Source organism: Terrapene carolina, unplaced genomic scaffold (genome assembly GCF_002925995.2).
Source record: "Terrapene carolina triunguis isolate 2854851 unplaced genomic scaffold, T_m_triunguis-2.0 Scaffold85, whole genome shotgun sequence".
NCBI lineage: Eukaryota > Metazoa > Chordata > Testudines > Emydidae > Terrapene > Terrapene triunguis.
In genome coordinates this window covers 7,607,047-7,617,506 of record NW_020664436.1, presented here as the reverse complement: position 1 = coordinate 7,617,506, position 10,460 = coordinate 7,607,047, and positions in this window count along the sequence as shown.

The following is a 10,460-nucleotide window of genomic DNA, read 5'->3' as shown; positions in this document are numbered from 1 at the left end:
TGTAAGAATGCTAATTAAAGTGCAACGGACTGTGATCTCTCTGAAACGAAGGAGAGCCTAAGGGACACCTTACACTGGGAAATCGTTATTATTTCTTTCTTAGCAGTAAATACAAGTGAAGTGGCCTGTGCAGTTAGATGAGGAAGTGGCTCAAAGATCCCAAGGTAAAATCTTCTGTATGAGGAATGCTGGAAAGGAACCAACATAGATAGTTAAGGCTCCAAAGAGAAAGATAAGGGCTGAATGAGTTACTCCTGGCAAAGGAGAATCAGATGGACTTTAGCTAAGATATAAGGGGAGACAGTTTGGGGCCATTAATAAAAAGGAGGCAAGGGGAGATAAATAAATGATGATCCTGGTATGGTTGAGACTAACACTGCATTTTAAACAGAGGTCTAAAGCATTGAAGTTTTGTCTGTGAGGAACTGAGGAAGCCCTGAAGGAAAAGAGAGTGCAAGGGAATCCTGGGAAATCGTCTGCTCTTGGACTGCTGCAGTATCTTTCTACCCAGTAAACAAGAATACTTTTCTGTTATACTGCTACCTCTAGTGGCCAAAATGCAGAACATTTGGCAGGAGTAGCTATAGCTGAATTCAACAAGACTTTCATATCATTTTAATGTGAGTCCTAAGTCCACGCATTTTCTCAGGGAGATATCTGGTTTGAACTACAAAACTCTTTATTATCTACTTGATTCCCCCTTTTCTCAATACATCTGAAATGAGCAGAGTTGACCACATGTAATATGCTGATTTTCTCCAGACACGCTGCAAATTAAATCAGCTGCTGGCAGCTCTCTCACACTTTTACCCTAGAGTTTTACTGCTGACCTGCCCTTCTAAAAATGGCAATGCTACTGTTCTGTACAGTTGTGGGTTCAAACACTGTCAGTTGTAGTGCTTGCTTAGATTACTGCAGAATACCCCCATCGTAAGAGGGAAAGCACCCTGGAGTTTGAATGATGAACATTTAACAAGACAATCTGCCTCGATTCAGAACAGAATTAAATTAAGCAGTATCATACTTGTCATCTTAAATACACTTTGCAAACATTAACAGATTCATCCTGAGAACATGCCAAGGAAAGGGATAAAGGATTATTTTCCTCCCCTGCTTACAAATGGGAAACCTTCCCTAGCCATGGTTGCAGCAGGCTCTAGGGCCTGAGAACCAGGAACTAACAGGAAATTGACAAGATTTTAAAGCAAAACTGACGCCTCTCCAGTTTCATTGTCCAAACTGAGTGAAAGGCAGAATGCAAACAAGCAGTATCAATAGGGAAAAGTCATGTTTATCTTTACGATTATTTCAGTCCTCTCAGGAGTCATTAGTGACATAAGGAAGGGCAGGATGGGTGGCTATTAATAGAAAAAGGGAGGGGAGATGTCCAAGAAACTCTCTCTGCAGTTTTGCAGTTTCCCATTAATGTCACTGCTTTTCATTAATGAGAGGTGCAGAATTTGTCCCATTTTGTTGCCCTTAAGTTTGATTCCCAGGCACAATACTTGTCCTGGAGCAAAGAGAAGAGAATTCAGTCTCCATTCTACTTAGGGCATACAGACAGGTACATACATACATACATTCTTAGGATAATATTCCACCCAGGAGCTGTAAGAGGAACTCAAGAGAAGCCCTGGAGCTCTTACTCCCTTCCCAGTCTGGTCTCTAAGGAGATCAAAAACACGAGTGTTATTAAAGCCATATCTGATCGGCTGGAACATGTAGGGCGGTGGACAGGGAATTAACTCACCCAGTGCTCATTAACAAAAATACGAATTCCCCACTCACCCTGCTGACATTCCCCAAGCGGCTCTGACTACTTTAGCTGTGGGATTCATTATCTTCATAGCAAGTAGGCTTCTACTAACAATGCTTTCTTTTTTAAGCTGTCTGTTAATTGTGCCTGTCCGGCGTGCAGCAAAGTGAGGAGCAGGACCTACTGCTCCATGACTTTGCTGAGCTTCCCCTGGCCCAGCTGCTTTTATATCGGTCAGAAAAAAAAGGTGGCAAAGAAATTTGCCCTAATGCACTTCAGTCTAGCAGATATAACTCCAAGGCTTGAGAGATGCTGGCAGCCTGCAGCCGCTGCACAGCCAGCATCTATTATAGGGGACTGCAAACCTTTTAAGGGCATGACCCATATTTTAATAGAGAGAGAGTTTCTTGGACATCTCCCCTCCCTTTTGCCATTGCACTTTGCTCCTACTGATCATTGCATATCACCCCTATAATGACTATAGCAAACGCTCTCATGGCAAAGTAATAGTAAGCATTTGAGTGTATTTTAGCTCCAGTTTAGCACCTGGGAACAAGCAGAAGCCGTCACAGCGTAACCTGCCAGCTCACTACACACTAGCAGCAAGGGCTCCACAGATCAGAGTCTGAGCACCTGCCGCTTGAAAAGGCACCTGGACATACCCTGAGTTTGAAATGATCTCTCCAGTGCTCAATTTGTAATGAAAGAGGTGCCGGGCTCTAGCAATTTTTTTACATTAATAACTGATGCAGCAAACCCAGAGGTGCCAGGGCTATGAACCGACAAGCCCAGAGGTGCTGAGGTTCAGCTCTGGCAAGTCCTAGCACAAATTAAGCACTGGATCTCTCTATAAAACTAACTCCTATGCTATGGGCCAAAAGCAGCACTCCTTGTTATTTTTGCTGATACAGACTAACACGGCTACCACTCTGAAACCTGCAATAATTTTGTGTGTATTGGGTTCCCTCTGGTGGACATAAGGAGTTCATGGCATCAGTGATAACAGTGCTTTCCCCCATTCTAGCACCTTCATCAAAGGATCTCAAAGGCCTTTACACACGTCAATGACTTAAGCCTCACAAGTTAGTATCCTTATGCCTTATCCCTGTTTTACAGAGGAAAGAAAACTGAGACAGTGAGAGGGAAACTGTCGACTTATTCATGGTTACCCAGGGAGTCAGTGACAGAGCTGAGACTAGAGCCCAAGAGTCCTGACTCTCAGTCTTGTGCTTTTGTATCTTGGGGTAGAGGTAGACGGTAACTTGTAAAACCTAAAACAACCATTGTGATCTTCAGAGTCACTGTGAGCCTCTGGCTTGAGTTTGTGGAGGTGACTGTAATGCTTGGCCCTTCTCCTTAGGCCAAGACTATAACAGGGTTCAAAAAAGAACCAGATAAATTCACGGAGGATAGGTCCATCAATGGCTATTAGCCAGGATGGGCAGGGATGGTGTCTGTAGCCTCTGTTTGCCAGAAGCTGGGAATGGGTGACGGGATGGATCACTTGATGATTACCTGTTCTGTTCATTCCCTCAGGAGCACCTGGCATTGGCCACTGTTGGAAGATGTGATACTTGGCTAGATGGACCATTGGTCTGACCCAGTATGGCCATTCTTATGATTGTAGGGGAAGTGCAGCCCTGGTCACACCGACCTTGGTTAATAGTCCCTCTTTCAGAGGAGCTAAGTCAGCTTCAGCATCTCAGAGAATCTCACTAAGGGAACAAATATCTCAGTGTGTAACAATGTTGCAAGGAGCCCTCCTTACTCATTGACATTCTGGGGACCAGGCTATCACCTCTTCATGTGGACACCTCATAGCTTGCTGGCTAGAATATACTTGTGCTGCATTGGGTGCTGTCCTGCGTGTTCTGGCAGTTTCCTGGGAGCTTCCTTGTCTGGGCTTCTATATGCCTCCAAAAAAGCTCTGTGGGCTATCCAGAGCTGATCACCAGAGAGGGCTGGGAAGCATTTCCTCACCCTCTAGGGCTGAATCTGCTGGTCATCTCCCAGTTGCTTTGAAGGACCAAATCCATCCTAGAGATAATTATAAGGAGACTGGATGAGGGTCTGACAGGAAGTTCATCTTCTAGATATGCCCTGTATACACCACTGCCCAGAAATGGCCTCGCACAGGAAAAATCCACATATCACATGTTCACCTTTTAATAGCACTAAGGGCCTCTGCACAGTGCATTTCCCGGGGACCTGGTGGCTCTATCTTGGGCCATCATTTCTTCCCAGGGGGACACAAATCCCAAGAAAATGCTCCACATCTAATTTGTTATTGCTTAAATCAAACCAAGAACTCTGATCCCTCTTGCACCGAACATGTGGCTGAGCAGAGAGTCTGTGGCCTCTGGCTGGGTCCTGGAGCTCAAGGAAGAGCTCTACCCATGCCCCAGTACCCACAAACAATGGGCAGAAAAAGATGCCCCCTTCCCAAAGGAAACAGTGGCCTCAGCTGGTCTAGAGGAGATTTGTTTTGCCCCGAAATCTGCCCCAAGCATGAATGGCGGCCTCTGTACTCAGCCTTGATTATTATATCTCGGTAAGAAATGCTGAACTCCTAAGCGCTTCCGAGCCGTTAATTCCTGAATCTTATTAACAGCAAATAAATTATTACATCTGAGAGCGGCTCGAGGCATCACCTCCCTCCTCCCATGGGAAGTCTGTCCACGAGGCCTCCACAGTGGCTGATGCCTCAAAACATCTTACATAAAACTTAGGTTCAGGTAGTTGCTAACAGCCTGGAGGAGTCACAAAGGATCTTCCTCTCTCCACACCTACTGTCCCAACATCCCATCATCAGATCTCCAGACCCCTTCTGCACAGCACCCTCCCCATCGCTGCCCATACACATCTCCTTCCCATGGTCTACTGTAGTAAGTATGGGAGTAAAAGTTTGTGTTTTCCCAGCTGGAGACAGCCCCTTCTCTGCCTCTTTCATTCTCAGAAGAGCTCACAAATGTTTCACTGCTACCTCCAGCAAGGATTAGCCCCTTCTGTTGCTAATTAGGAAGTTAAGAGGATCCTCAGGGCACTTCCCAATGAAACTGAGACCATTACATGAATGGCAGACAGTGGGATTGTGGAGGGGGGAGGAGGAGTTACACAACAGCCTTGTGGAACCAGATGATTTGTTGTTACATGTGCTGGTTTCAGAGACTCAGCAACATTAAAAAAACAAAAACAATGTTCAGATCCAAGACTGCTTATTTAGGTCACTGCTACCCAGGGGTGGTAACGGTTGGGATATTGTACCCCAATATCACCAGTCTGAGTGTGAGAGTCCTGGCGCTATTGCCCTCAGGGTGTGGGTCTTGTTGAGCTCAAGAGGCTGTGCTAGTGCCTTAGGGTATGGATCCTGCAGAGCTTGGGGGTGGCAACGCAAATCTGGGCTAGTACTCTAGAGTCCTCCTATGCTCAGAGGCTGGGAGTGAGAATCCTGATGCTACTGTGCTGTCAGACATCGGATCTGAGTCAGGACGTGAGCGTGGCTGAGGTAGGCAGGATTGGCTAACCCAGGGATCTGTACCCAGGTGCATGGACATGGGTGAAGTCTGCACTGAAGAATACACCCTCAGTGAGAGAGACCATCAAAGCTGGACATCCTGCTTAGGGGTTTATCCCAAGCGGCCATGCTGTTGGGACTCTAAACTGCAAGGGTTTTTTTAAAAGAATGGTTTTAGAATATCCTGCAGGGAATTAAACTCAAAGTCAACAAGAGGCTGCTGCAGAAACCTTCTCACTTACTGTGTTTATTGTTTTGCTGCTCCCAAAGTGTACTGTGCACCTGTCTTGGGGCAGGGACCATGTCACTTACAATATCATTTCACATGATCCAGGAGAAGCAACACAACAGTGGGGTAGAGATGGGAGGGGATCGCAACACTAAGATGACACAGTTGACCAAAGGCTGGGGCACAGCATGGAAGAAGGTGGTTTTTTATTTGCAAGACTACATAGATATAAATAAATAAATGCCTCTTGGAATAGAGTGCCTCAGATGACTCACTTCTTGAGGGTGTTGCGGTAGAAGAGGCAGAGGAAAGAACAGAGGTCAGGATAAATTAATATGGCTAAGGGGCAAGCCCAAGAGTGCATTCAGGCCAAACCATCAAAAAAAACCCAACAACAACAACCCAGCAATCAAGTGTGAATGAGGCCAACAGAGCCAAAGAGAAATGGAAGGAATTTCCCCCATCATGCTCAGTAACAATGAGCAAAGGAACCCTCCCTGCACAGCATCCTCAGTCTATGGGGTTAAACTGCTAATAAAATAACAAGAAGAAGTTATCATGGGCCAGATCCCAAGCTCCTTCCACTTAGTCCTCACCCAGGGAAATTCCTGGTCTTGCCTTCAGATACCTCAGTGATGGGCCTGATATAAGAACATGGTATATCGCACTAGTGCCACTGCCATCTTGTTGGGGGAAGAGAGAGGAGGGAAAGAATAGGAATAAATGATCAGTTCCCAACAGTAGGAAGAGGTTAATTGTGTGGTACCCCCACAAATCACCACCAAGACTGGTGATGGCCAAGATAAGTCAAATACAGCCCCTTTGAATTCAGTGGTACAGTTCTCTAGGATTTCAGTGGGACCAAGATATGGATCTATGAATGATGCAGAAGAGGGAGTGATTAGTGAGGGGGTCTGATTTGATTATGGCAGAACATTTAAGTTACTCAAGATGAGGGAGGGTTGTGAAGAATTTCCAAAGGCTCTAATAAAGGCTTTTGCTCTTGCTCCTACTGAAGTCAATGGGTATTTTATCATTGTCTTCAAAGGGAGCAGGACTGAGCACAGAGCTAGGTGTTCGGGGAACCTGATGGCAGATGAAATTCTATGTGGACCAATGCAAGTTAAGGCATGTTGAAAGCAGTTGTACACATAGTTATGTGCCTGTTACGCACTGTGCATACCATTGGCAGGGAGGTACCAAGTTATCAGCGCTGGGCCCTCCTAATGGCCGCAACGAGGAGCAGTAGTGCTGGCCAGACCACTGCCCATTTGGGTTTGGCTCTGTGGCCCTTCCATCATGACCAGAGGGGCATGGGGCCAAAACTGAGTGAGTGGCGTATGGTGTGTGTGTGTCAGTCAAAGCCCCACTCACGTTTGGCCCCACAGCCCCTGTCATGGTCAGGAGGCCCCACAGGGCCAAACCTCAGCTGCACTGCAACCCCCAGGCACCAGATTGCAACCCTGCTCACTCAATTTTGGTCCCATCATGACAGAGGGGACATGGGGCAAAACCTGAGCATGCAGTGGGGCAGCCAGCCCTGCTGTACATCACCGCTGCCATTGGGCCAGGTCCTGCACCATCTGTGATAACTATAATGCAGGAACTAGAGGACACTTGGTTAATAACAAGGAAACATTTACAATTGTGTAGAAGGGTTGACTCACTGCAGGTGGCTGGGCGTGCTGTAGCAGCTCCTTCCTGTATAGCGCTCCCTGCCAACAGTTGCTCTAGGGGTCTGCCTCATCTCATCACTCAGCCCTCCAGCCAGGTCACTTTTTAGTCCCACCTTTTTTTCCAGGGTGCCAGAAAGTCCAATAAATCATTTAAAGGCTTTGCATCAGATTTCCAGTCTCTGACTTTGGGGCCAGGGATCCTTACATTCTTTTCTCTGGCCTTTAAAATCACTCTTATTTCCTCATGTCAGGGGGGTTTCAAACCACTTTCCCCATTGGTTAGTAAAGGAACTCAGGTCCACCCTCTACATCAGGTTCCAGTCCAGGACCCGAGGGTGAGCAGCCAAGGTCTGCTCAGTCAGACACATAGCCACTGCTTCCTGGACTCCTTACTATTAGCCTTTCCTCAGGCCTTCCCCCCCATCCACTTGCTGGGCTCTTTGTAATGAGCCACACCTCCCAGGGCTTCTGCCCAGAGGTCTGGTTTCTACCCTTGTATCAGGATCAGTGACAGAAGTTTGCTTAAATCCTGTGTCTTCACAGTACATTCCCTTCCATGCGCTCCCTCCTAGCCTGCAAGAGCCTTCCTGTTTCCCACATGTCTCACCATGCTTTAGGGCTAAACAAGTAACCACACAGTTCATACCCCCCAACCCTATCTGCTCCCGTTTCCTGCCTTTATAGCTCCACCCAGCTCCTCCCCACCTGGGCTTCATCTTTAATTGTCCCTGGCTCACCTGTCAGGTGCAACCAATTGCTTTCAGACCCAGCATGGAGGTATACATCTCATCACAAAGGGATTAAAGGAAATACATTTTATGTGGCATATACTTAACCTGTGGAACTCACTGCGGCAGAATGTGACCAAGGGCAAATAGCTTAGAATAAAAAAAAAGTATTTAGATATGTATATGAAAACAAAAACAAAAAGCCCCTCCAAAAACAAACACCTTCCTCAGAATTTGAAGTGACCAGGGCAAAATTCTGGGGGTTATCCTCATGGCTCAAGACATCCACGGATCACTGGCTACGGTAAGGAAGAAGTGTCGCTACCATTGTATAATACTTCACAGTTAGCTGTATTTTGGCAGTTTTATGACATTCTTGGAGACAATCTCCCAGAATAGATGGGTCATTATTGGTCTGTTCCAGTCTGATCATTCCTATGTTCCTACTCCCAGGATTTACAAACTCAGTCTCTTAAGGAGGCATGATAGCACACACCAGGGCACTAGATACAAGATTCACACTCCTACCCTCTAAGTACAGCAGGATCCACAAACTGTTCAATGGGAAGAAGAAATGTGCAAAGCTGCAATGCAGAGACTTAGGGGTCAGAGTAGACAGCAGTGGCCAAGAAGTGGCCAATGTGATCCTGGGTTCCATACACAGAGGCAGAAGCTGCCTTTTTTGGGGTGTTTGTACAGCACATACCACAGTGGGGTCCTGGTCCATGACTGGAGTGCCTAGGCACTATGGTAATACAAATAATAAATCATCATCATCATCATCATCCTCTCCACAGCTCTGGTGCAGTAATACATCTATATGCTGCAAATGTATTATAATTCTCACCTAAATCACATCCTCCTTTTGCTAGTCACCTGACGGCAATTTCACGTCCCTGCTCCGACACACAAAGCCCATATGCCTGGAATATTGCGTTCAGTTCCAGGCACCGTGCTACCAGAAAAGTATTGGCAAATAAGAAGGAATTCAAAGAACAGCAACAAAAATGATCATAGGGCTGGAGGAACTGATGAGGAAAACATTAAAAGTAGCAACATCTGTCTAGTTTGCCTAGGAATGACACAATAAGAGGCTCCAGATAGCTGTAATGTGTAAATAGCCCTGATGGAGGGAGATAATTTAGCATAATAAAAGGAGGTATAACTATGAGTAATTAGAGGAAATAAGACAGGAAAATGTTCCTCATCTTCATGTTGAGTTTTCCCTAACCGTGAGACAATGTTATGATTATTTATCGAGGAACCCCAGTCAAAGAACAAGACTCCAGTGTGGGAAGCATGGTACAGCCCAGTGAAATATAGCCCTGCCCTAGAGAGCTCACAATCTACACGACAGACAGGATGCAATAGGTGGATGAAACAGACAAACGTGGTGCAAGTGGGTGGGAAGGATGAGGGAACGATAAAATGAACAGTTTAGAGAAAAGCAGGTGTCAGTCACCTGCCCAAGGAATGTGATGGAAGTCCCATCACCTGGGACATTTCAAACTAGATTGGACAAAGCAACAGAAAATTGCTGTCAGCATTGGCCTACATGACATAATCGGATTCTTCCACCCTAATTTGTGTGATACAAGTGCTAGATCCTCCAGCCTCTGAGCACATAAGCAATAGCCCCAGTGTAGCGGGGTCCACAGCCCAGGGCACTAGCACCAGGTTTCATCCTCCCACCTCCTAAACATGGTGGGATCCAAAGCTCAGGAGACTAGCACCAGAATTCACACTCCCAGCCTCTGAATGCACCAGAACCTACACAGCCGTTGATCATAATAAGCTCTTGGTTGCTTTTCATTCTTCCCCTAAGCTTGGTGTCTAGCATCATGTTAAAACTCCATTTTTACACCTAGAGGCCCCAACTCCTGCTGCGTTACACTGTGTAGTTCTGCTGTCATGTTTAACTCTTAAACTTCTAGGCTAATTCTGAATAGCACCTGTCCTCATGATCTTCCCCCCTTCTCTGGCATTCACCTTGAGCCCCAGAGCCTGTGAGGATGTGCCGCTTTTATCTATGGAAGAGAAGTAGAAGTCCTACATGATGGGAGCTGGGGGGAGGAGATAGGATGGGGAGGCTCAGAGGCTGATGTTCTGTGTGGGGGCAGGCTAGCATGGCAGTGTCTCAGAAGCTCTGAATATTAGCCCTGGCTAAGCCTTAGCCGCACAGTGGATTCCTCAAGACAAAGAGTAGATTCAGTAGCCTAGGAACTCACATAGTTGGCAGGATCACACCTCGTCAGCGCTGAAGGCTGAGCTAAGCTGCAGGGCTAAAGCCGCGACACTTTCACCCAGTTAGCATCTTTCCTCCCTCCAGAGTGGACCCCCCCCAATACTGGCAAGATGATTTTCCTCCCTCCCTCAGAGCAGATAGGAGAATCTGGTTCAACTCAGCCTTGTGCAAGTTTATAGGCAGTGGCCATGGGGGGCAGCTGGATTCAGCATGGCCTTTGGGTCAGTGTGTGTTTCCATGGACAGTCAGGCAGGGAAATACCCTGAATGTTCCCATGGGCCAGTGAAAGCAGGGCAGGGAAGGAAGGAAGGA